This window comes from Megascapheus bottae, chromosome X, assembly GCF_031878675.1.
Source record: "Megascapheus bottae isolate mThoBot1 chromosome X, mThoBot2.hap1, whole genome shotgun sequence".
NCBI lineage: Eukaryota > Metazoa > Chordata > Mammalia > Rodentia > Geomyidae > Megascapheus > Megascapheus bottae.
The window spans coordinates 31,171,378-31,196,731 of record NC_143547.1 but is presented as its reverse complement, the minus strand read 5'-3'; positions in this window follow the sequence as shown (position 1 = coordinate 31,196,731).

Sequence of the window (25,354 nt, the reverse complement as noted above, 5' to 3'; positions counted from 1 at the left end):
ACAATTCTTGGCATTCATTTTTTTAAAGTACATATTCATTATTCAAAGAGGTCTGAAAAGGGTTTTTTTCCCACACTGGAAAATAACCAGCACAGTGAGAATATTTAAGAAGCTCATTGAGCATCATTATGGCTACAACTATTGAAGGCATGGATTGGGGAGGGTAAATCACGAGCTCCTGAATATGGTAATTATTTGAAGCAGTCAGGAGTGGAGGAAGATATAGAATCAAAAGGGAAATGCAACAATTTCTAGGAGAATAGAAAAAAAAACATGAAAGGTAGACTCAGATGTTGACAGGCTTTTTTTGCTGTTCAGTGTCACGTTCTCACGGGGGAAGAAAGACCTGCACAATCCTCAAGGTGAAAGGAAGACACACGCAGAATCACTGAGGGGAAGAAAACATCAGTAAACCATTCAAATGGTGATTTGTTGTCAGGATTAGATACCCAGTGATATAAGTAAATATTCACACAGAGACTGTGTGGTGGGAACATTAATAATTCATACACTGGGATGCTTCCCAGGGATCTATTTGCTATGATTCAAATCTGAGGCATGACAGAATTTGATGTAAGTCGGAGGCCCCCGGGACAGCTGCATGTTGTAAGGTTAGAAAGAAAGCTACAAAAAAAAAGAGAATCAGATACATTTTAGAACTACAGAATCATCAAATTGAACCTTCTCCTTGACAGATGAAGACACTGTGGCTTAGAAAAAAAAGACTCATTTCTCCACTGAATTACTGCTGGGACAGGTTTTTAGGCCAGGATCTCATATTCATGCCCAAACAATTGGTCTCTGACGCCATCTGTTTGGGTCCATAACTGAGGAGAACCTGGACGAAGAGACACTGGAACCAAATGCAATTTTCACCCCAACTACCATTTCCAGGAATCTGGAGGTGGAGAGACTCTGAAATGAATAATAAACTAAAGGGGGAAAATGCCTGTGAAAGAATGGTTTGGCCATTATAACAAGAGCAAAATGGACTCTTTAGAGCATTATCTGAATTAATTAAGTTGATGCAGCACCGAGTAACAGGCAGACAAAGTAATTATTCAGCATTACCTATAAATAAAAGGGACTTTTGGAGATATTTCTATGTATTCCACATTATATGAGGCTGAGAGATAGAAGTATTATACTTAACATGTTCTCTTAACGGTCTTTGTATCTGCAGAAGAAATAGTCCTTTTAACTACCAAAAGGACTGAATTTACCAGTTCAGCTCTCCTTTAAAATTTTTATCTCTACAATTCCTTTGTATGTTTACTCATAGTCACAAAACAGTATCTTATGCACTTAGGTTAGAAATTAGGGGCACTTGTTTGTTCAATACATATTTCCTGGTTATCTGCTATGTGGCTAGTACTGCACAAAACTGCTGGATATACCACTGGGATTACGATAAGTTCCTGGTTTTATGAAGCACAGAGTGTGGTGAGAGACACAGGCAAATAAACACAGAATTGCAGTCATATGTGATAATAAAAGTTATCATGGAGTGAAACACATCCATTGCTATTGGAACAGAGAATTGACTAATTGCATGCCTTTTAGAGGCAGAGAAGAGCTTTTGAGAGGAGACTATGGTTAAGCTAAGGACTAAAAACAAGTAGAAATTAACAAGGTAAAGGAAAGAGTAAAGAAAGAGGAAGCACATTCCTGGTGAAGGAAATAGCATGTAAAAGTCTCAAAGGAAAAGAAGCAAAAACATGGAAGTTAATGTTGATTAAGTGACAAATTGTGAATGTCCAACATTGAATATATTATAAGGAGAGAAAGGAAGAACTAAAATTTTTTTTTGCCAGTCCTGGGCTTGAGCTCAGGGCCTGAGCACTGTCCTTGGACTTTCTCAAGGCTAGAGCTCTACCACTTGAGCCTCAGCACCACTTCCGGCCTTTTTCTATGCATGTGGTACCGAGGAATCGAACCCGGGTCTTCATGCATGCTAGGCAATCACTTTAACCACTAGGCCAAACTCCCAGCCCTAAAATGGTTTTGAAGAAACAAAAACATTTTAAAATAAAATTGAAAAATAAAAACTGGGAGCAATTCTGAACCATTCATAATCAGGAAATTTAATTATTGTTTGTGGGTCCTGGGGCTTGAACTCGGACTGGGCACTGTCCCTGAGCTCGTCAGCTTTCGCTTTTTTGCTTCAAGACTAGCGAAGTTGCTGGTGCATTTGACTGCCACGATCTCCAGCATTGCAGTAAAGAAGGACTATTTAGGAGAACAGGATCCTATTAACAATGAAATTTGGAAATGTGTACCCATATTAAGCATCAACACACTGGCCAACAGTTTGTCAGAAATCATTGTTTCTGTTTCAGTTTATTGGAAGTCAAATATTAAAATGATTTTGACAACTGTTGGCCAGTGTGTTTGATGTTAATATGGGTACACATTTCCAAATTTATTGTTAATAGATTGTTTTAAAATGTCTTTTTATGCATGTGGAGATGTGGCTCAAATGACAGAATTCGAGTCTTGAGCAAAAAAGGAAAGCAAGAGCACAAGGCTCTGAGTTCAAACCACAAGACTTCAATACATAAAACAAAATGCATTTATTCACATATGTTATTAACACTGTATCACCTCCTCCACTAATGACAATACACAAGCTATATCTGCTCTAATCTTCCAATTTGCAAAATATACCAAAGTCTTTGTATCCCTGCTTCCTGTAAAGTTTTGTCATGCCCTTTTAGAGCAATTCTTCACTTCTTTTTCTCAAGGCTAGCGCTCTTCCACTTGAGCCACAGTGCCACTTCTGGTGTTTTCTGTGTATGTGGTACCGAGGAATCAAACTCAGGGCTTTACTAGGCAAGCACTCTACCTCTAGGCTCCCTTCACATTTTTTAAGAAGTTGCTCCAACAACTAAGCTTAAGTCACTGAAGAGCTCTCTTTATCTAACAGTTACATAAAACTTCTCATACCTCAGAAAGTATTCTAAAATCTCTACTTGCATTAACTCACTTTATCTTTACAATTCCTATTATTATTATAATTTTAATGAAACTGTCAGGCATAAAGGAATCATACAATTAATTACTCTAGGCTCAGCCCCTCCAAATCCAAGTCTTGATTGAGTAACTCCTGTACATGATTCCACTTAACTCTAAACACATTTCTAATTCAGCATTTATCTCTAGTCTTTTTTGTCATCGATTCCCACTGAACAACATGATATTTAGTGCTCTCTTTGTGTCCCAACACCTAGCACAAGGTATTGCCCACTAGATGCTTATTTGAACGAATTAATGGGTTAATGATGATGGTGAATCTACTAGAGGCAACAGTGGGATATGACTGTCAAGATTCTAATAGACCAGCACCTTTGACTAGCTTGCCCTATCATAGCTAGAGTCATTAAAAGCTCAGCCCTCCTCTCAGCCTGCACCAGTCCTAGTAAGGTATATACTACATTTTAAGTCAAAGATGACTCAAGAGGAAATGACATATATATTTATAAAGCATCAAAATGAAAAAAATTATTATTTGAAATTATTAATTGAAAGATCTATTCTATTTTCAAAGATAGAAAAAAGTATGAATCTTAACTCTGATGGAAATTAGTATCTCTATCCATAGTCCCCAGTACTTAGTGGGACCAAAAATAGTTTCTGTATAAACTCTGATTTACAAAACCTCCTGTTTCCCTTTCTTGTTTCCCATAACTTCTTTCTGTTAGCCCAGGCAGTACATAAATTATTTGTCTATCGGTGTGTATATCCATATCCTTTTTTACCAGTCCTGGGGCTTGAACTCAGGACCTGAGCACTGTCCTTTGGTTTTCTCAAGGCAAGAGCTCTACCAGTTGAGCCACAGCACCACTTCCAGCCTTTTCTATGTATGTGGTACTGAGGAATCAAATCCAGTACTTCGTGCATGCTGCATAAGCACTTTACCACTAGGCCAAACTCCTGGCCCTATCCATATCCTTTTCAATCATTGGATTCCTCTGATGTTTGGGTACACTCTAAACTCTAGAGTGGATGAAACTCGACCCAGATCTCTGAATCCTCTATCATCTGACAATAAGTTACAGTAATAAGTTAATTGTCCTAAAGTTCCTGGCTTTGAAGATTCCTCTACAATTTAGGCTTCTGAATTTCCATTTGTTTTTTTCTGATGTCCTGAGCTTGCTTCACTCATTGGACCCTGTGCAGTGAAACAGTTGGTGGCCCCTCAAAGGCTGGCCTCTACAGTGCAGTTAGTGCTCAGATCTGTTACAAAAAGAAGCCTCACAGCTGCAACACGAGCAGCTCCAAAAAATACTTCATCATGGCTTGAAGCCTGCTGCAATGTTAGAAGCACATTCACTCTTTGAATCAGCCTGTGGATTGTGTGTGTGTGTGTGTGTGTGTGTGTGTGTGTGTGTGTGTGTGTGTGTGTGTGAATGAATTATCTGTGGACATTCAGAGCCCTAGTTTACCCCTCCCCCCAGTTGCACAGGCTGCACCCAGGCGCCTCCACTCTCAACCACCAGGCTCCTCCCTCCCTTTGCCTACAATTCATGTGTGCTCAGGAAAATGCAAACTCATTCTAACATCAATCCAAGCAAAACAGAATTGGGCATAGAAGTGCTGTAAAGCAAATACTAAATACATCTTGAAGCCCAAAAGAAATGATTCCAAGCTTATCAGTACCACTGATAACCTCCATTAGTGCCTATTATTAAGAGTGGGCTGGATTCTCTGAAAGCACTCTAAAACACATAAAAAATGTAATCTGATGAAACCCAAGCAGGAATATACATGCTGTCCAGAGGTAGATTGTGTTTGATATCTAGCTGAGCATAGTGTAGAAAGCAGAGAACTAAACAAAAAAGAAAATCTGAAATACAAAGGAAATGGCCTGAAAGCTCACTGCTATTGAACAAATAAGACATGGATGTTAAAAAGGTGAGGGAGACAAAGAACTAATGAGCATGATAAAAGAAAAGAAAATGAAGGCAAGAAAGTAGGAGCAGGATCTCAGAATCTTTGAAAATAACAATAATGAAGATATGAAAGAAAACCAGCAATGTTGGTTGCTTGCTTCTGTAGGACTAAGAAATGACAGGGGCTCATGAGTAGAATACTACTTGGCTTGCCTGCAGCTATGAAGGGTGGTTCAGGGAAGTCTTTGAGGAGGAGTTGTAGATATTTGCATTCAGTTTCAACTGGCTCTACTTAGAAAGGATAAGTGGTGGAGAAAATGGTAAGAAAGAAGTGACAAACGAAATAAAAACCAGAGGAGTGAGCCTAAAAAAGCTGAGGGAAGGGAAAGGGGATGCTAAAAAGTACTACAGGTCCAGCTATTTTATAGGATGGAAGCCAATTAAGAGAGCTTTCATTCTTTGATACTGACACATTGTGAGCATTCAAGTAAACTCTTTGTAGCCTACTGCTGGAGGCATCTCTCAAGAGGCTCAGATCTGAGGGTCTGTTTAAAGCCAACCCAGGCAGACAAATGAGAAACTCTTCAGTTACAATTAACCATAAACAAGCCATAAGTGGAGCTGTGATTGAAGTGAAAAAACTAAGGGCAAGTGACCAACTCCTGAATTCAAGCCCCAGTACAAGCATGTACATACAAAAAAAAGTTATTTATATGAGTCAGAATGTGTATGTATACATGTGCATAGAAAATTGGAGAGGCAGCTGGAAATCCCCATAGAGAGATAAAAAAAACTTGATATCTCTGAAAGTTATGCCTATCTTCATGAAGGCTTTGTCCTCTGCATTATATCAAGCCCTTCTCAGGACCCCTGCCTATGGGCATATCTCTTGCTGAACCTAATTATATGGAACATTGTGCACTTATTGAGGGTAGACACACACAGCAGATGTACAAAAATAGAGGATGTAGATTAAATAAGAAAATATAGTACACTTTTTAATGCTCTACTCATTTTTTGCTTAGCCACATGAGATATTGACAAGTTTTCTTTAATTTAGGTAACAATATAGCGGTTTCTCAAAAATAAAACACCTGGCTGGGGGCCAGTGGCTCACACCTGTAATCCTACCTACTCAGGAGGCTGAGATCTAAGGATCGTGGTTCAAAGGCAGCCTGGCTCAAAAGTCCCTGAGACTCTTATCTCCAGTTAACCACCAGAGAACCAGAAGTGGCACTGTGGCTCAAGTGGTAGAGCGCTAGCCTTGAGCTGAAGAGCTCAGCGACAGTGCCCAGTCTGAGTTCAACATGACCAACACAATAAATAAATGAATAAATAAATAAAACATCTAAAACCATATTCATATTCATATTCTATATGAAATCCTATTTTGAATTTGGAGACTACTTTGACCAAGAAACTGTCAAGGTAGCAAAGGGGAGAGGGAGAACTTCCCAACAGTAATGGCTGAATAGTCATTACTTTGAAGACATGTAAATTCCTGCTTGCTTTTCCCTTCGCTCTTCTCCTCTCAGGCAACATTCAGATGCTAAAGATCACATTGGGACCAGAATATTCTACTCCTGTTGTGTGTTTGTGTGTGCTATTACTGTGACTTGGACTCAGGGCCTCAGTGCGGTCCCTGACCTTATTCTCTTGAGGCTAGTGTTCTACCACTTGGGCTACATTTCCACTTTCAGCTTTTTGGTGCTTAACTGGGGATAAGAGTCTCATGGACATTCCTGTGCATGCTGGCTTTGAACTGTGATCTTAAGATCTCAGGCTCCTGGGTAGTTGGGATTATAGGTGTGAGAAACAGTACCTAGCCAAGATACACCACTGTTAATCGATCTACCTTGGTAAAAAAAAAAATCCATTTTTGCTGCATGCAATGTATGACATCACATTTTAGGACACTATTATCTCTTTTTTTGTTGTACAAGTTTACTAGCTTGCCTTTGCAAAGTAATTATTTTTTTATAAAAGAATTTATTAACATTGATTTTACATCATATTTCAAATGACAATTTAACAAACAAGTATTCAAGAAAAGAATCTCTATATACAATCACTGGCACTAAAATAAATGTATCCTTTCATATTCTTATTAATTGGTTTCAATTCTGTTTGCATGGATTGCCAGCTTGCATGCTCTGAAAAGATTTATTTAGAAATTGGTTAACAGAAACAAGACTAAAGATGATAAAGATGATAATGGCATTTGCATAACCATCTAGTCTGTAAAGAGTCCTCCTTTAATTCCGTCTGCACACGTAATCCTCACAGCAGCTTCGTAAATTACTCTACCATTTTATAGATTTAAAACTGAAGTTTGTTGGGGGGGAAGTGTAGTACTGGAGTTTGAACTCGGGGCCTTTTACATGTGAGGCAGACACTCTACTAGCTGACTCATTCTCCCAGCCATAAAAATTGAAGTTTGAAAATGCTTTTTGCCAGCCCTGGGGCTGGGGCTTGAACTCAAGGTTTGGGTACTGTCTCTGAGCTTCTTTGGCCAAAGGCTAGCACCCTACCACTTGAGCCACCATGCCACTTTCGGCTTTTTCTGTTTATGCAGTAATGAGGAATCAAACTCAGGACATCACTCTACCACTAGGCCCATATTGCCAGGCCCTGAAATTGGAAAATTTTAAATGACCTACTGAGAAATGATAAATGTAGAATTTGAACCTGTACACACACACACACACACACACACACACACACACACACACACACACACACACACATCAACTCTGCCTATAAACTCTTGGTGCCTAGTCCTACCAGCAAGTACATCTTTCTATACCCTCCTAAGAACTATAATTTGAACCTCTTTGCTTTGGAAACCTGTCCATGAGGACTCTGAGGCACAGACTAGATAATTCTCCTGTCAACACGGCCTTTTTTTTTTTTAGTGCTTCAGCTATGTGGCTCATGTCAGGTTTGGTTGGATTAATATAATTTATTCAACTACTGTACTAAGCCTCATTTGAGCTCCATAAAGCCATTATGGAGATAATTTATAACGATGCCAAGCAATTTTATTAATAAATGTATTTATTTATTTAAGCATGATCAACCCATTACTCAGAGTGCTAACACACAGTAGGGGCCTCATAGCTGTCTCTAATAGGAGAGCTTCCTGTGTGACTCATTCCACCTTCTCTACCCGTTTATTAACATCTGTCTCGTCCTACATTTGATTTAAGTTCCATGGTCCGATTGGTTAAGCAACTCATCATAGTTGCTTGCCCAATCCAATTTCATGGTTCTGTCTGGTTATTTCTCTGGCTTAGAATACAGTGGGAAAAAAATCATGTTTTTTATGACTTAGTTTTGAAAGAATCTCAGCACTCTGACTCCTGATCTACCATCATGTTTTTCCCATGCAAACATGTAAGAAACTTTCAAAAGCACAGTGTTGAGTGAAATCAACCAGAAAAGCATATTACATTTTATATAAAGTCAAAACAGTCAAAAACCAAACATGTACTGCTTATATCACATTATCTGTTTGTATAGTGTATATGCAATAATATATGTACTATAAAATATACATTGTTTTGGAATACATAAAAGTATTTAGTACTCCAAGGAAACTATTACCATAGAAGAAAAGCTGTTAAAGATAATTGTTGCTGATTCACACCTATAGTCCTAGCTATTGAAGATGATGAGATCTGAGGATTACTGAGCCAAACTAAGCAGGAAGTCTGTGAAACCCTATCTCCAATTAACCAAGAGGCCAGATCAGATGTGAAGCTTTGGCTTAAGTGGTAGAGCATTAGCCTTGAGCAATAAAAGGTCAGGGACAGTTCCCAGCCCAGAGTTCAAGCCCCAGGATGGACAAAAAGTATTCATTAAAAATACTTTTTGAAAAGCTAAGTTTTTTAATTTTATTTAGTGGGTAGGGATGGGTTTTATTTGGTAAAGACATAGAAGAGATAAGACTTCTAATAGACTGGCAATGACCTTTTTGGACCTGTGTGGAGATCAGGTAGTTGTTTATTTCACAATAATTTAAAACCATACATTTATGTCTCTAGTATATTTTTATATGTATTATATGTACATAGTATATATATAAATATGTACAATTCAATATGTACTTCTTGTATATAACACATACACATATATACATAGACATGTGTATATATGTATATATAGACATGTGTATGTATATCTACGTATATGCACTATATTTTACACACACACACACACACACACACACACACACACACACACACAGAATGTTCAAAAACTTTGTTTTAACCAGTCCTAGTGACACATACCTGTAAATCCACGAGCTTAAGTCCAACCTAGGCTACAAATGAGTTTCAGGACAGGTTGAGCTGTATAGCCAGACCTTTTTTCTAAAGGAGAAAAGTTCTATTGCTTTCAATTGATGTAGTAAATTGAGTTTTTCTAGGCATATTGAGATGTAACAAGGGATTGTAAAGCATTGCTTTTGTATTGTGGGTCATGGGACTTGAACTCAGCCTGGGCACTCTCCCTGAGCTCTTCAGCTCAAGGCTACCGCCCTACCCCTGGGTCTGGGCGGTGTCTCTGAGTTCTTCAGTGCAAGGCTACTGTTCCACCCTTGAGCCAAGCCTCCCTTCCCATTTCCTAGGGATTAATTGGAGATAAAATTCTCAGGTTCTTTTGTGCCTGGGCTGGCTTTGAACTTTGATCCTCAGATCTCAGCCTTCTGAGTAGCTAGGATTACAGGCATGAGCAACCTCGTCTGGCTAAAGCATTGCTTTTTAAATATTTTAAAGTATTGGTTTGTCTTTATCATATCTAGAACAACAGATCAGTGAATGATGAAGACTTTTATCTTCAAAGCCCATAAAAATCTCTACCAACTGAACTAGTTCTTCGAGCAGATTCACAAGGATTAGTTTGAAGTTCCCAAAGCAATATGTACTTATATGCTTGGAACAATCTCTAGAAAAAAAATGGTAGTGTTGTTGTCCTTTATGATTATGTTAACAATGCTGCCACAGAAGAAATTAATATTCTAGTGTGGTCATTTCACTCCTCTCTCTCAACCTATACCTAGTCAGGGATATAACAATGGTAATAGAACTGGGTGCTGTAGTTCATGCCTGTAATCTCAGCACTTGGGAGGCAGAGGCATAAAGACTGGGAGTTAAGGGATCAAGGAATCAGCCTGAACTACATAACAAGTTTGAAGCCATCTGGAATGACCCTCCTGTCAAATAATAGAAATGATGACAGAGTTACTGCACTATTAATTATAGATATTTCTTGGTTTTAATGAATCACCTTTGATTGCTTGATGGAAAAGAACATGATTGTCAGGGAGAAGTATACATCATTTCTTGGTATAGATACAAGGTGTGGTCTACCTAATAATATACCAATAAATGGTTTCATTCATAACTCTCCTCTGTTCATTCACCTCTCTAACACTTGCCACATGCTACTTTGCCTACAACATTGTCCCCAGGTTTTTGGGTGTGTGTGTGGGAGTGGGTTGTGACAGTATTGGGGCTAACAGAGCCTTATGATCTTGCTTAGCTTTCTGATAGGCTGGTGCTCTACCACTTGAACCATACCTCTACTTTCAGCTTTTTACTGGTTAATTGGAAATAAGAGTCTCATGGACTTTTCTACTCAGTCTGCCTCTAAACCTCAGTTCTCAGATCTCAGCCAACTGAGTAGCTAGTATGACAGGCATGAGCCACCAGTGTCTGTCCCTATAAGTTTTCACCCAAACAATTTGAACGCTGCTCTCTGAACTTTGATGATACTCCTTCCAAGAAACCTATGGTTGCAGGCACCAGTGGCACATGCCTATAATCCTAGCTACTCAGTATGTGGAGATTTGAGGATCATGGTTAAAAGCCAGCCCAGGGGGCCGGGAGTTTGGCCTAGTGGTAGAGTGCTTGCATAGCATGCATGGAAGACCGGGTTCGATTCCTCAGTACCACGTACATAGGTGCTAAAGTGGTACTGATGCTCAAGTGGTAGAGCTCTAGCCTTGAGAAAGCCCAAGGACAGTGCTCAGGCCCTGAGCTCAAGCCCAGGACTGGCAAGAAAAAAAAGCAAAACCAAAACCAGCCCAGGCAGGAAAGCACATGAGATACTTATCTCTAATAAACTACTCAGAAAAAGCCAGAAGTAGTGCTGTGGCTCAAGTGGTAGAGTTGCTAGCCTTGAGCAAAATGAAGATCAGGGACAGTGACTAATTCCAGAATTCAAGACCCCACCACCGCTGGGGGGAGCAACCTATGGTTAAACTTGCCCCCATAACACTGAATTCCCAGCACACCCTGTACTTCCTCTTACATGACCCCAAGCACACTAGGTCATATTGGTTTGTTTAAGGTCTTGCTTACCATGATAGTCCCATTATCTGTCATAGGTTCTGGTATATAATGGGTGGTTAATGAAGAATAGCAAATGAATAAAGAAAAGAAAATTATGCCTTCTCCACCTGTGAGAGTCAGAACAAATTGCTGTTTCTATGTTTCATAGCACCTTGTTATAGGCTTCTATTCTAGGCTGTCTCATGTTATAACTACTTGCATACACGTTTCATGCTTAAAAGGGGACAAATAATTAACCCTATTTTATCTTTGTATTTCCCCTAGATTGTATCATCTTCCTTATTTTGGCAAAGAAAACCCCAATAAATGTTGAACTGAATTGAATTTCTCTTCTCTTTTGCCTGTCACATGGTTAATGATTAGTAATGATTGGTTCATGATCTATAAACAAAAACTTATCTGCACTAGAGAAATTGCTATTTAAAAGAACAGGTTACTAACTAGGGAAAGCAGGAAAAAAGGAATGTGCAATGTGAACAATTATCTCCTAGTTCATTTGATTTGTAATTCCAAAATTTCATAAGTAAGGTTTTGGGGGATTATCCTGCAAATATAAGCGTATTATTGTGAGTACGAGTGTGTGTGTGTGTGTGTGTGTGTGTGTGTGTGTGTGTGCATATATTCTGGCGCTGGGGCTTGAGCTCAGGGCCTATGCACAAGGCTAGCACTCTACCACTGGAGCCACAGTTCCACTTCTATCTTTTCCTTGGTAATTTATTGGAGATAAGAATTTCACAGAATTTCCTCCCAGGGCCAGCTTGAAACTGTGATCCTCAGATCTCAACCTCTTGAGTAGCTAGGATTACACCAGTGAGCTACCAGTGCCTGGCTTGCAATTACTTTAATTATGTGATTTTCCTGGTTTTACTCTTTGAGATAGATATAAATTAGGTACAATCTGAGTTAATTTTACGGAACTAAATGAGAAAACTCCAAGTGTGTGTTTTGTTTGCATACCACATATGTATGCAAACACACATAAAAATACACACATACACACTCACATGGAAAAACAGGTTACAAAGTAGACCAACTTCTTTGGTCTTAACTCCAAGCTGAAATGATCTAGCTAACTAAGATGAGAGGTACTCTAAATAGACAGACACTTTTGCAAACTACCAATTAAACTTAAGGCATGTATATTCAGTTTTTAGAATTTGTTGCTTACATGACATACTTTTCTAGTCACTCCATGGATCTCCCAGTTTTTATTCTTTTCCTTAAAGTCCATTTTACACACAGCTTGCCCAGTATTCTTAGAAAATGAAAATCATATCATGCATGTTCATTGATTATAATTATCCAATGACGTTGTACTACATGAGAACTCAATGTACACTTACTTTGGCCTCTGAACAATATCTCCAGGCCTGTTGTTCTCTAGTTATTTTTAGGTTAGACTCTCACTACTCACACACACACACACACACACACACACACACACACACACACACACACACACACACATCTGAGATGCCATTTGCCTACTTTTAGGTTTCCAATCATTCCTGGGATGACAGGAGTACAGCACACTACACTATCTGGTTTCTGTTTGTGGAGATGGAGTCGCTGATGGACTTTCTTATCTGGTACTTTGATCCTCTCAATCTCAGCCTCCCACAAAGCTTGGGATGACAGATGAATGTCAGTTTACTTCACTATGGATTAAGAAAGGTCTCACAAACTTTTCTGCCTCACAACATTATTCTCTCAGTGTCCATGTACGTAGGACTAAAGACCCAAGCCAAAAGAGCATGGCTATTTATTTTTACTATTCACATTGGTTCCAATTTTCTTCCTGTCCCCTTAAACGAAGCCACACTAATCCCACATCAGAAATCTGGAAAAAAGTGTTACAGTGTGGAAACCTCTTCCTTGAGATTTGTCATGGCATAATTTCTTTCTTTCTTTCTTCCTTCCTTCCTTCCTTCCTTCCTTCCTTCCTTCTCTCTCTCTCTCTCTCTCTCTCTCTCTCTCTCTCTCTCTCTCTCTCTCTCTCTCTCTCTCTGCTCTCTCTCTCTCTCTCTCCTCTCTCTCTGTCCTCTCTCTCTCTCTCTCTCTCTCTCTCTCTCTCTCTCTCTCTCTCTCTCTCTCTCTCTCTCTCTCTCTCTCTCTCTCTCTTTCTTTTTTTTGCAGCCCTGGGGCTTGAACTGAGGTCCAGAGCACTGTCCTTGGACACATTTTGCTCAAGGCTAATATTCTGCCACTTGAGCCATTGCACCGCTTCCAGCTCTTTCTATGTATGTGGCTCCTGAAATTGAACCAGGGCTTCGTGCATGCTAGGTGAGCATGCTACAACCAGGCCACGCTCCAGTCCGTGTCATGCTAATTTTTTCCACTCCTTTCTGTTCTTAAGTCAAATCCCTTTTCTTGACTATTGAAAGGAGCATCTGAGGGGCCGGGAGTTTGGCCTAGTGTAGAGTGCTTGCCTAGCATGCACGAAGACCTGGGTTCGATTTCTCAGTACCACATACATAGGAAAAAGCTGGAAGCAGTGCTATGGCACAAGTAGTAGAGCTCTAGCCTTGAGAAAGCACAAGGACAGTGCTTAGGCCCTGAGTTCAAGCCCCAGAACTGGCAAAAAAAATAAAAGTAACATCTGAAGGTGTGGTAGCACATACCTGTAATACAGCCCTCAAGATTACAAATTTGAGGCCATCCTGGGCCACATGGCAAGACCCTGTCTCAAAAATAAAGTACATATCACCATAAGTCATGGTGCTTGTTGCCCCGAAATACCATTATATACTTGTTTATTGTATGTCTTACTGTTTTAAAGAAATTATTTCAGAAAGGCTTTACATACTGGGGTACCCTCAGAAGGTACAATATAGTGCTTCATGTATGGAAATTACTTTATAAAAATTTATGAAATAAGCTATTGCAAAAAGTAGTTGAGTGAAGCCAGGTGCTGGTAGCTCATGTCTGTAATCCTAACTACTCAGAGGCTGAGGTCTGAGGATTATAGTTCAAAACCAGCCCCAGCAGAAAGTCCAATAGTCCATGAGACCCTTATCTCCAACTAACTACTAGAAAATGGCAAGTGGAACTGTGGTTCAAAGATAGGGTGGTAGCCTTGAGATGAAGAGCTCAGGGACAGTGCCCAGAGTTCAAACCCCATGACCGACAAAAAAAAAAGTAGTTGAGAGTACTGAGATGCAGTACTGAGTTAATTTAGTGACTTACCCAGGGCTGAAACTTACCCAGGGCTGAGCAATTCAATCAGATTAGACTTAATCCAATTTGATAAGTATCTGTAAGTCAGGCACTAGTGGATCATGTCTGTAATCCTAGCAACTCAGGAGGCTGAGATATGAGCATTGTGATTCATAGCCAGCCCTGGCAGAAAAGTCAGTGAGACAGTTTTCTTCAATTAACCACCAGAATACCAGAAGTGTCACTGTGGCTCAAAGTGATAGAAGGGTAGCCTTGAATGAAAACAGTGCCCAGGCCCAAATTCCACATTTGAAAAAAAAATATGTATATATATATGTTTTATTTATCACTGTTTCTCTAGAACTATGAAACTATGTCTGGCACATAGTAAATGCTCAATCAAAAAGAATGAATTACTGAATGCATTTCAAACCTACTGTGTGCAACGCTGAGATAGGAACAGCTGCTTGGAAATGGAATCATAGTAATGAGTAAAGCATCCCAGGAGCCATTTGTTGACTGCCAACAGGACAGAGGTAAAGGCCAGGTCTGGTCTCCATGACAACCATTCAATAGAAAGCATAGGAAGGAATCTATCTTACACCTTATCCCCAAGCCAATTAGGAGTTATAAGGAAAATGAGAAAATAGAGAAGCATTTTTCTGAGGCCCACATCATCACTTCTTGTCACTAACAGGGCTTTGTAGGGTAGGTTTTGAGGAGATGCTTCCCCATCAATCTTGTTCCCACTGGAATGCACTGATACAGAAGTGCATCACCGAGCCAGTTTCCCAGAAAGGCAATTCTTTGGGGCCTACCTGACTCACTACGGGGGAGCAGTTTCCATGGAGAAGTCTACTTCCTTTAACTCCATTAGGCCTGGGTAAAAGGTGGGGATGTCAAGGAGAAAGGAGCCTATTCTGGATTAAAGTTGAAGCTTGTAAATCAGAAGACAAACTCTGTGCTTACCCTCTAGGTCCTTTCAGCTACGTCTCTACTGCTGCCCTCATCATTATTACTAGTGAGCTCTCTCTCTCTCCCCCCTCTCCCCCCTCTCCCCCCTCCCCCCCCCCCCCCCCTCTCTCTCTCTCTCTCTCTCTCTCTCTCTCTCTCTCTCTCTAATTTTTATTGTTAGAAGTGATTTACAATTACATAAGTCAGGTAAAGAGTACAGACAATGGGAGCTGGGAGCGTAGCCTAGTGGTAAAGTACTCATCTAGCATGTACAAAGACCTGGGTTCAATTTCTCAGTACCATATACTTAGAAAAGCCGAAATTGGTGCTGTGGCTCAAGTGGCAGAGTGCTAGCCTTGAGAAAAAGTGTCCAAGGACAGTGCCAGGCCCTAAGTTCAAACCCCAGGACAGGCAAAAAAAATGATTACAGACAATGTCAAACCTTCCCTAGCTCTCTCTCAATTTTTCCTCCCATCCCTACCCACAAGTTGTACAGTTCACTTTCAACATAGTGTCTAGTGAGTACCACTGCTGCATTTATTCTCCCTCTCTCTTCCCTCTCTCTCTCTCTCTCTCTCTCTCTCTCTCTCTCTCTCTCTCTCTCTCTCTCTCTCTCTCTCTCTCTCTCTCTCTCTCGTCTATGTGCTTGCTCTCTCTCTCTAAGTCTTGGTCTCCCTCCCTTAGCTTTCACTCCCTTAGCTTGCTTGCTTTAGGATTACAGTAATGCAACTAGTATATGGCTACTAGCAGCATCTTTCTGGGAAAACATCATCAAATATGAAGGATTCTTTCACAAAGCATCAGCTCTGGACTCTCTGTAGCACAAGATACATTATTTCCATTCCTTGAAATTCCCCAAAGTAAGATAACAATAGCCTCATTTTACAAATGAGTAAACTGGGCTTCATGTTGGGTAGAAGTTTCAAAGCTCAGACCCTCGATCCGTATTATCTGAGCTAAGCCCACCAAGTGAGGGTACTGGAGCCTGGGCATTCCCTTAGCTTTTTCATTCAAAGCTAGTAGTACTCTACCACTTGAGCCCGTTTCACTTCCAGCTTTATGGAGGTTAATTGAAACAGGAGTCCCATGGACTTCCTGTTCAGCCTGGCTTTGAACCGTGATCCTTAGTTCTCAGCCTCCTGAGTAGCTAAGATTATAGGCATAAGCCACCAGTACACAGTCCAATGAACATAATCGACCTGAACAATACGGAGATAAGATTCAAACCCAGGTTAATATAGCACCAAAGCCCAAATTCCTTCTGTAATACTAGGGATTCTCAGATTTCATCTTGACACAGAATGGCACAAAACACATCTTTGTTGGTCAGGGAGCTTGAACTCGGGAGCTGGGTGCTGTCCCTGAACTTTATCACTCAAGGCTAGTGCTTTAACACTTGGAGCCCACAGTACCATTTCCGGTTTTCTGGTAGTTAACTGGAGATAAAGGGTCCCATGTACTTTCCTGCCCAGACTGGCTTTTGAATCTCCATCCTCATCTCTCAGCCTCTTGAGTAACTATGGATTAAAGCCAAGAGCCACTAGCACCAATAGAACACATTTTAAGAGACAAGTCACAGGCTTCAACCCCAGATCTTGAGGTCTGGGTAGGGCCTGAGAATTTACATTTCTAACAAATTCTCACCTCCTCATAGTCTTCTTCTGGATGTTGCTGCTACTCTGCAAATGATGTTAAGGACCACAGCACAAAACTTCTAATGTTCACTGTCAAAGAGCAAAAGTAGCTTGAAAGATTTCAGATGAAACTGAAGCATTCAGATGAATGCTTCTAGAAAAACTGGATTTTGAAATAGGAGCTCTTATGGAAGCTGAGATACTGCAACTCTACCTACTTAGAAAGCTAAAGGCTAGTTTTTTTAGTGTGTGTGTGTGTGTGTGTGTGTGTGTGTGTGTGTGTGTGTGTGTGTGTGTGTGTGTTTGCCAGACAGCACAGCTATTCTATGAAATACTAGAAAGCCGTGGGGAAAATCTGTTGACTGATCACTGGAGCCACACTAAAACAACCAGCCCCGAGAAGCACTTCAGGTTTTCCCAGCCTCAAACAGCCATATTGTTGGTGCTAGGACAGCTTCAAGCTCATATCTTGGGGATTTTGGAGCTAGTAGGAAATATGGAGTTTATATATGTGATTTTATAATCCACTTGACTTCTGCAGACTTTTCCTTTCAGTGAAGAACTATGAAATAGTACCTCACCAATAATTCATTTTAAAAAAAGGCAGTGTATCAGTGGCTCATGACTGTAAATCCTAGCTACTCAGAAAGCTGAGATCTGGGGATTATAGTTCAAAGCCAGCTCGTGTAGAAATGTCTATGAAACTCATTTCTCTAATTAACCACCAAAAGTTTGGAAATAGAGCTGTGAATCGAGTGATAGACTACTAGCCTCAAGGTAAAAAAAAGAAATAAAAATAAATGGCCCAAGAAACCACAGTGGTGGCGCTTAGCTTAGATAATGAGGATCAAGGGTCTGAGCTTTGAAACTTCTACCCAACATGAAGCCCAGTTTACTCATTTGTAAAATGAGGCTATTATTATCTTACTTTGGGGAGTTTCGAGGAATGGAAATACTGTATCTTGTGCCAAAGGGAGTCCAGAGCTGATGCTTTGTGAAAGAATCCTTCATATTTGATGATGTTTTCCCAGAAAGATGCTGCTAGTAGCCATATACTAGTTGCATTACTGTAATCCTAACTACTCAGAAGACTGAGATCAGAGCCTGAAAGTGTGAGAATGACTAGGGAAAACAACCCTAGAGGCTCCCTTCAGAATAACTAACAAAAGACAAGACTTGGACACGAGGTAGAATACCAACTAAAGCAAGCAAGCTAAGGAAGTGAAAGGCCTCCAGTTCAATCTCAGATACAGGGACAGGGCCCAGTTCCCAAGTTCAAGCTTCAAGCCTGAGGACTTTCATAAAAACATACAAACCAAAAGTGTCCAAGGACAGTGCCAGGCCCTGAGTTCAAGTCCCAGGACAAGCAAAAAAAATACAGTGTCACCCCTTGCCTAGCTCTCTCCCAATTTTTCTTCCCATCCCTACCCACAAGTTGTACAGTTCATTTTCAACATAGTGTCTAGTGAGTACCACTGCTGCATTTGTTCTCTCTCTCTTTCTCTTTCTCTCTCTCTTGCCTACGTGCTTACTCTCTAAGTCTTGCTCTCCCTCTCTCACTGATATCTGAGCTTGAACTGGAGGCCTTTCACTCCCTCAGCTTGCTTGCTCTCTTTCTTAGTCTTGCTCTTGCTCTCTCACTGATACTTGAGCTCACATCTGTAATCCTAGTTACTCTGGAAGCTGAGAGCTGATAATTGTGGTTCAAATCCATTCAGGCAGGAAAGTCCATGGGACTCTTATCTCCAATATACTACCACAAAAAAAAATTAGATAGCGAGCTATGGCTCAAGTGGTAGAGCCTAGTGACCAGAACCAAGGCTGATTCCATATGTTAGGTATTGTACAGTAATAAATATGTCTCTGTTCTGTTCTTAATCGCCATCACCGACATCCACTCCTACTCTAGACTCTCAATCATCTAGTTCTCTCTACACCATCACAGATATACAAATTTCAATCTCACAGTAGATGACCTTTCCCAAATTTGTCCCCTCAACAGTAGTTTCTTGACTTCGGCTCCTGAAAACCCAAATCTATCTGCTAGAATAATGCCTTAATCACAGTAGATCTTACCAACATGTCAATAATTCTGGACTCTTTCCTAAGTATCAGAAAGCTAGGGAAGATAGGGGCATAAAATCCAAACTTCTCAAGGGTATTCTGTCCTATTTTCATAGTGTGTGAATTCTTTGGGCAAAACAAAGTCCATGTGCATTTGCTACTCAGTATTATATTTACCTCTGCATTATTAATGTGAACATTTTCCATTACTGTTCCAAGTCCACAATATTGAATTTTGTGAACAATAGACTACTTCCGAGAGGATGAAAAACTTCCTCTCCCCTCCTTCCTTCTCCCTCTCCCTTCTCTCAACCATTCCGTCTCTCCCTCTCTCAATCTCTCTTTCATACTCTCTTGTTATATGTGAGCTGGAGATCTCTTCGTGTTCACTTGTAATCAGAACTTATCAACTGGAGACATGTACTAGAATCAGCCAGGGCTGGGAGTTTGGCCTAGTGGTAGAGTACTTTCCTAGCATGCACCAAGACCCAAGTTCGATTCCTCTGTACCACATACATAGAAAAAGCCAGAAGTGGTGCTGTAGCTCAAGTGGTACGGTTCTAGCCAAAACCGAAGGACAGTGTTCAGACCCTGAGCTCAAGCCCAGGACTGGCAAAAAAAGTTCTTAAAAAAATCCCAGATACCTGGGTCTTACATTATATCTGATGAGGCCCCAACAAGGAGTTATGGGCATATAGATGTTCAAAATCATGTATTTTTTGTTTCTAATGCATACGTTCAGTTTATCCAGTTCAAATCCTCTTAAAAATGGAGAACCTAAAGTATAGAGACACAAGGGTCTTGTTGAAGATTATACTGCAAGGTTGTGACAGAATTGATTCCCTAATACAATATTGATTTTGCCAATTAATTTCCTTTATTCACAGCTAGGCCACAATTGGTCTTTGTCTATATGGTTTACAAACTTAAATGCTCCCATAAAATGTATAAAAAGAAAGGATACAAAATAAAGGATAGGAAAAAAAACATGGAAAGGGGGAAAGAAATACAGTGGATTTGAAACCATTGACGGCTTTGGATGGGGATAAGAACTTGAGAATATATGATATTTCCAATACTCACTAACTGGACAGAATCTGTACAGAAATTATTGTGGAATCACACTGCAGGCACTACTGGGGATTTTGTGATCCCTGAGCTCAGTTGCTGTCATTTGTATTGCTATTAATCACCCTGGGTTGAGCTTTCATTCCCTAGTAGAATTTCTTCAATTGTTCCTAGATTGTATCATGTGACAGTGACACTCCACACTGAATCTCACCCAGTCTTCTTTCTCTGACAGGCTTCAAGCCATTCTACTTGTAAAGCCACTCAAAGAAGGTCAGAAACAGTGGCTTTATGGGCCCACTTACCTTAGTTTCTTTTTCAGATTTCTTCAGGAGAAGAGGGAGTTGAAAACCTTCAAAGTCTTTTCTGCAAACCCATCAATGACATTCTAATCTGGAGGAGGAGAGAATTTTAGCTGTCACAATTGTCTTTTGGAAATTGTATCCTAAAAGAAATCAACTTCTCGTAAATTCAAGTTAATGAAAAGTATCTGAAAGTTTATAAAGCATTTTTTGTCGGTCATGAGGTTTGAACTCTGGGCCTAGGCACTGTCCCTGAGCTCTTAAGCTCAAGGCTACTGCCCTACCCCTTGAGCCACAGTGCCACTTCTGGTTTTCTAGTGGTTAATTGGAGATAAGAATCTCACAGAGTTTAGTACCCGGGCTGGTTTTGAACTGCGATCCTTAGATCTCAGCCTCCTGAGTAGCTAGGATTACTGGTGTGAACCACCGTGCCTGGCATAGTAGCAATTTCTCAGCTATCTTATCCTTCTGCAAATAGCACCCGTGATTTCTGTCCTTCTGAGCTTTGATACAAGAGGCCACGAAATGATATTTATATAGCTTTAAGCATATTTCTTTTGAATCCCCATCTAATTACCACAGCATGTCACAAACCTTCTCAACTATACACTGAATCACATCACCCACCTAACTGAAATGAAATCCATCCTTAGTAAGCTCCCTAGACTTCTCTCTTTCCTCCACTTCTACTTAAGCATCTATTTCTATCAGTCATTATCTTCTCTACAATGAATGTACACAATCTATCCTTACCACATTCTGCCTTCTAACCTTAACACTCTCTTAGATCCTTATGTAATCAATAAATCTTTAAAATAAGACAGCACTGATGGAGCATATGGCACATTTTCTGATGTAGATTAAATGTGCAATAACAGCCTAGGTCTTCGCAAATATAGATAAGCATTCATGTGGGTGTAGGCACAATTAAACTATATGTACAGCATATCAACTTCATTGGCTTTCTTTCACTTACTGTTTAAGTCTTCATGCCATTTGACACCACTGACTGAAAATTTCTCTCCCCTGATTCTGGGGATACTACCTATTAGTGAAGTGTCTTTTTAAATTTTTTATCATTTTCTTCAAATAGTTGTACAGTGGAATTTCCATCTAACATATCAGTTTATGTAAATAGTACATTTTGATAAGAATCACTCTTTCCATCATATTCATCCTACTCATCTCCTTAAGTGTCCATGCATAAAGATTAGATTTCATATGGGTACGATGAGTATTATGGCTGTATTTGCCCATCATTCCTCCTTTCTTTCATCTACCTCCTTTCTTTTCAGTTCCTATCCATCTTAGTCAAGATGTGTTTCAGGACTCAGGGGGTGACCTAGTGGTAGAGTGCTTGCCTAGCATGTACGAAGCCCTGGGTTTGATTCCACCATACCACAGACACAGAAAAAAAGCTGAAGTGATGTTGTGGCTCAAGTGTTAGATTGCTAGCCTTGAGAAAAACCCAAGGACAGCGTCAAGGCCCTGGGTTCAAGCCCCAGGACTGGCAAAATAAAAGATAGGTTTCAGCTTCCTGTTAATTATTTTGTTGAACTTAGTTCAGTCTCATTATTTCCTTCTTTTTTAATTCATCTTTCTCCTATGGTCACCTATAAATGTGATTGCATACCAACATTCACAATAGAAATCTCTTTTTTCTCTACATGCTTTTTTTATAGAACACTACTATTCAAATAGTACTCTGTATCTGCCCATCAGCAAACTGCCAGTTACAATGAACCATGGTGAGATAAGGAGCATGTCTAGAATTTAAATCACTCACATCACTAGCACACAGATTAGTTCAGCTGGCTTAAAAAAAAACCCTAAGGATTCTAGTTAAAGAAGAAGTACACTGATTTGCATCCTATCATAAATGCCTCCTCTTGACATGACCTGGTGCTTTAATAAGCATTACCTTTGTGGCACCTCAGACTCTTGGTTTCAGTACCATCCCTATTCAAGAAAATTGCCCAATCTTTAAATTTATCTTCTCTCCAGAACTTGAAATCTACATCTTCAGCTGCCTGCTCAGTACCAGGTATCACAATAACAATGTAGATATTCCACTAGCTCTTTCAGTTTTACAAATCAAAAACTAAATTTACATCTCATGTTCTTTTTATAATCACATATATGCACAACTCCAAAAAAGTCTTTCTTTCATATAAATTCTAATATGCATAATATATAAATTCATTTTCCTTCTAAGCATTTTGGAATGTGTGTATACATCCACTTTGCATATAGCCAACAATTAAGGTCCATTCCTCTTTACAACAGAAATAACTATTGTTGATAGTTTGAGTTTTTATATCCTTACAGACTTTGTTTCCACACATATTCAAACATACATCAAATATGGACTTAAATACAGGGCCTCCAGGGAGCCTACTGGTAATGTGCGTGCCTAGCATGCATGAAGACCTGGATTTGATTCCTCAGTACACGTAACAGAAAAAACAGATGTGGTGTTGTGGCTCAAGTGGTAGAGCGCTAGGCTTGAAGAATGCCTAAGGAGAGTGTTCAGGCCCTGAGTCCAAGCCCCAGGACTTGCAAAAAATACAGGGCTTTAACTTCTCAGGAGGCTGAGAGCTGAGGATTAGAGTTCAAAGTCAGCCCCTAGCAGAAAAGTCCTTGCGACCCTTATCTCCAATTACCCAGCCAAAAAACTCTACAAGTGGAGATGTGGCTCAAGTAGTAGAGTAGCATCCTTGAGCAAAAAATCCAAGAAAGAACTTGAGGCCCTGAATTCAAGCACAACACATCTAAGAGAAAAAAAAAAGAAAAGAAAAGGCATTTTTATTTAAAACAAAACAAAACAAAACAAAAGCAAAAACAGTTAATCATGGGACCGGGAGTTTGGCCTAGCGGTGGAGTGCTTGCTTAGCATGCACGAAGACCAGTGTTCGATTCCTTGGTACCACATACATAGAAAAAGCAAAGAGTGGTGCTGTGGCTCAAGAGATAGAGTGCTAACCTTGAGGAAAGCCCAAGGACAGTGCATAGGCCCTGAGTTCAAGCCCCAGGACTGGGAAAAAAAAACAATCAAAATGGCAAAGAAGCACATGAGGTAATGCTTATCATTCCTAGCCATAAAGGAAATACAAATCAAAACAACTCTGAGATTCCAGCTCACCCCAGTTAGATTGGTCAACATTGCAAATCTGAACAACAACAAATGCTGGCAGGGAAGTGGGGGAGGGGAGGAGAAAGGAACCCTGTTGCCTGGTGGTAGGAATGTAAACTAGTACAACCACTCTGAACAGCAGTCTGGAGATTCTTCAAAAAACTAAACATAGATCTTCCTATGACTGAGTCATACCACTCCTGGGCAACTACCCAGAACATCACAAGCCAGAACACCAAAAAGACACTAGCACATCCATGCTTATGACTATACTATTCACAATAGCCAAGTTGTGGGAACAGCCCAGATGCCCTACAATAGATGAATGGATGCAAAAACCGTGGTACATATACACAATGAAATTTTATACAGCCATTAGAAAGAATAATATAATTTCATTTACAGGAAAAAGGATAAACCTAAAACAATCCTGTCAAATGACGTAAGTCAAGTACATAGAGAAAAACAGTACATGTTTTCTCTCATATGCAGAAGCTAGATCTAAAATATTGGGACATAATACATTATACATATCTCTAGGCATTCACACATAATGAGACCCAAGGAGGATAATCTTAGGAGCAGAACAGCAAAGCACAATGCCTGTGTGCATTTGATAATACAAAGTAATATTTATTGACATGAACTCCAGGAAATGGAAATAAGAGGTGTTTTTCTTCCTTTCTGCTTTTTTCCCCTTTATTTTCTGTTTGTCCATTTATATGGCCTTGAGTGTATAAGCAGAGGCCTAGAAAGTGGAGGGACAAAGGATGAACAAATGTAGCAATGATACTCACTGGACACTATGTTGAAAATGAACTATACAAAGTAATACACCATCTATCTGGCGAATATCATGTAACCCTTCTATTAATTACAATAACAAATATATGAAAAAAAGAAAATGAAAAATGAACTATACAATTTGTGGGTAGGGATGGGAGAGAAAAAGTGGGAGAGAGCAAGGAAGGAGGTGACATTGTCCAAAAAAATATACTCTTTTCCTGACTTATATAACTCTGTACATCACTTTTACAGTAGCAATTAAAATAGTTAATGCTATTATACTGCAACATTTTATTTTCAATTATTTCTACCAAATCATTAAAATATTCTGCAGATATTTTCATTCCAGTATTCTTAAATACAGAATTGCATTCCACAGAAAGACACCTATAATTTATTTACCTATTTCCTATTGATAAAAATTGTTGCAGAAATGTTGCTGTCTGTTCAGCAAACTACTGTATTTTCATTCTTGGAACATGAGAACTCTCAGGTGGAATTTCCTTCTGGAAACATGAGAATTCACAGGTAGATGAGCATGGAAGGTGGTGGTAATACAGGAAGGGTGAACCAGATTTCTAGCTTATTGTGAGAATCCAAGGATCCCTTTCCTCCTTTATCACATTAGACTATGATGTAAGCAGGCAGCCTATCTTTATTATGTTAAGTCACTGAGATTTTTAGGATTGTTAATTATGATAGCTGTCATTGCTTTTCTTTATGTCAGTACTATGGTTTAAACTCGGCCTGAGAGCTGTCCCTTAGCTTTGTCACTGAAGGCTTGTGCTCTGTCATTTGACTCACATCTTGAAACTTTTGGCATTTGGTGGTTAATTGGAGATTAAAAGTCATGCAGACTATTTTGTTCAGGTTGGCTTCTAATGACAATTTTCAGATCTCAGCCTCTTGCGGAGCTAGTATTACAGATATGAAGCACCCACACCTGGACACTATTCATTTTAACTTTTATTGAGAAAACAGATTGGATAGAAATCAAAAGCCTAGTTAA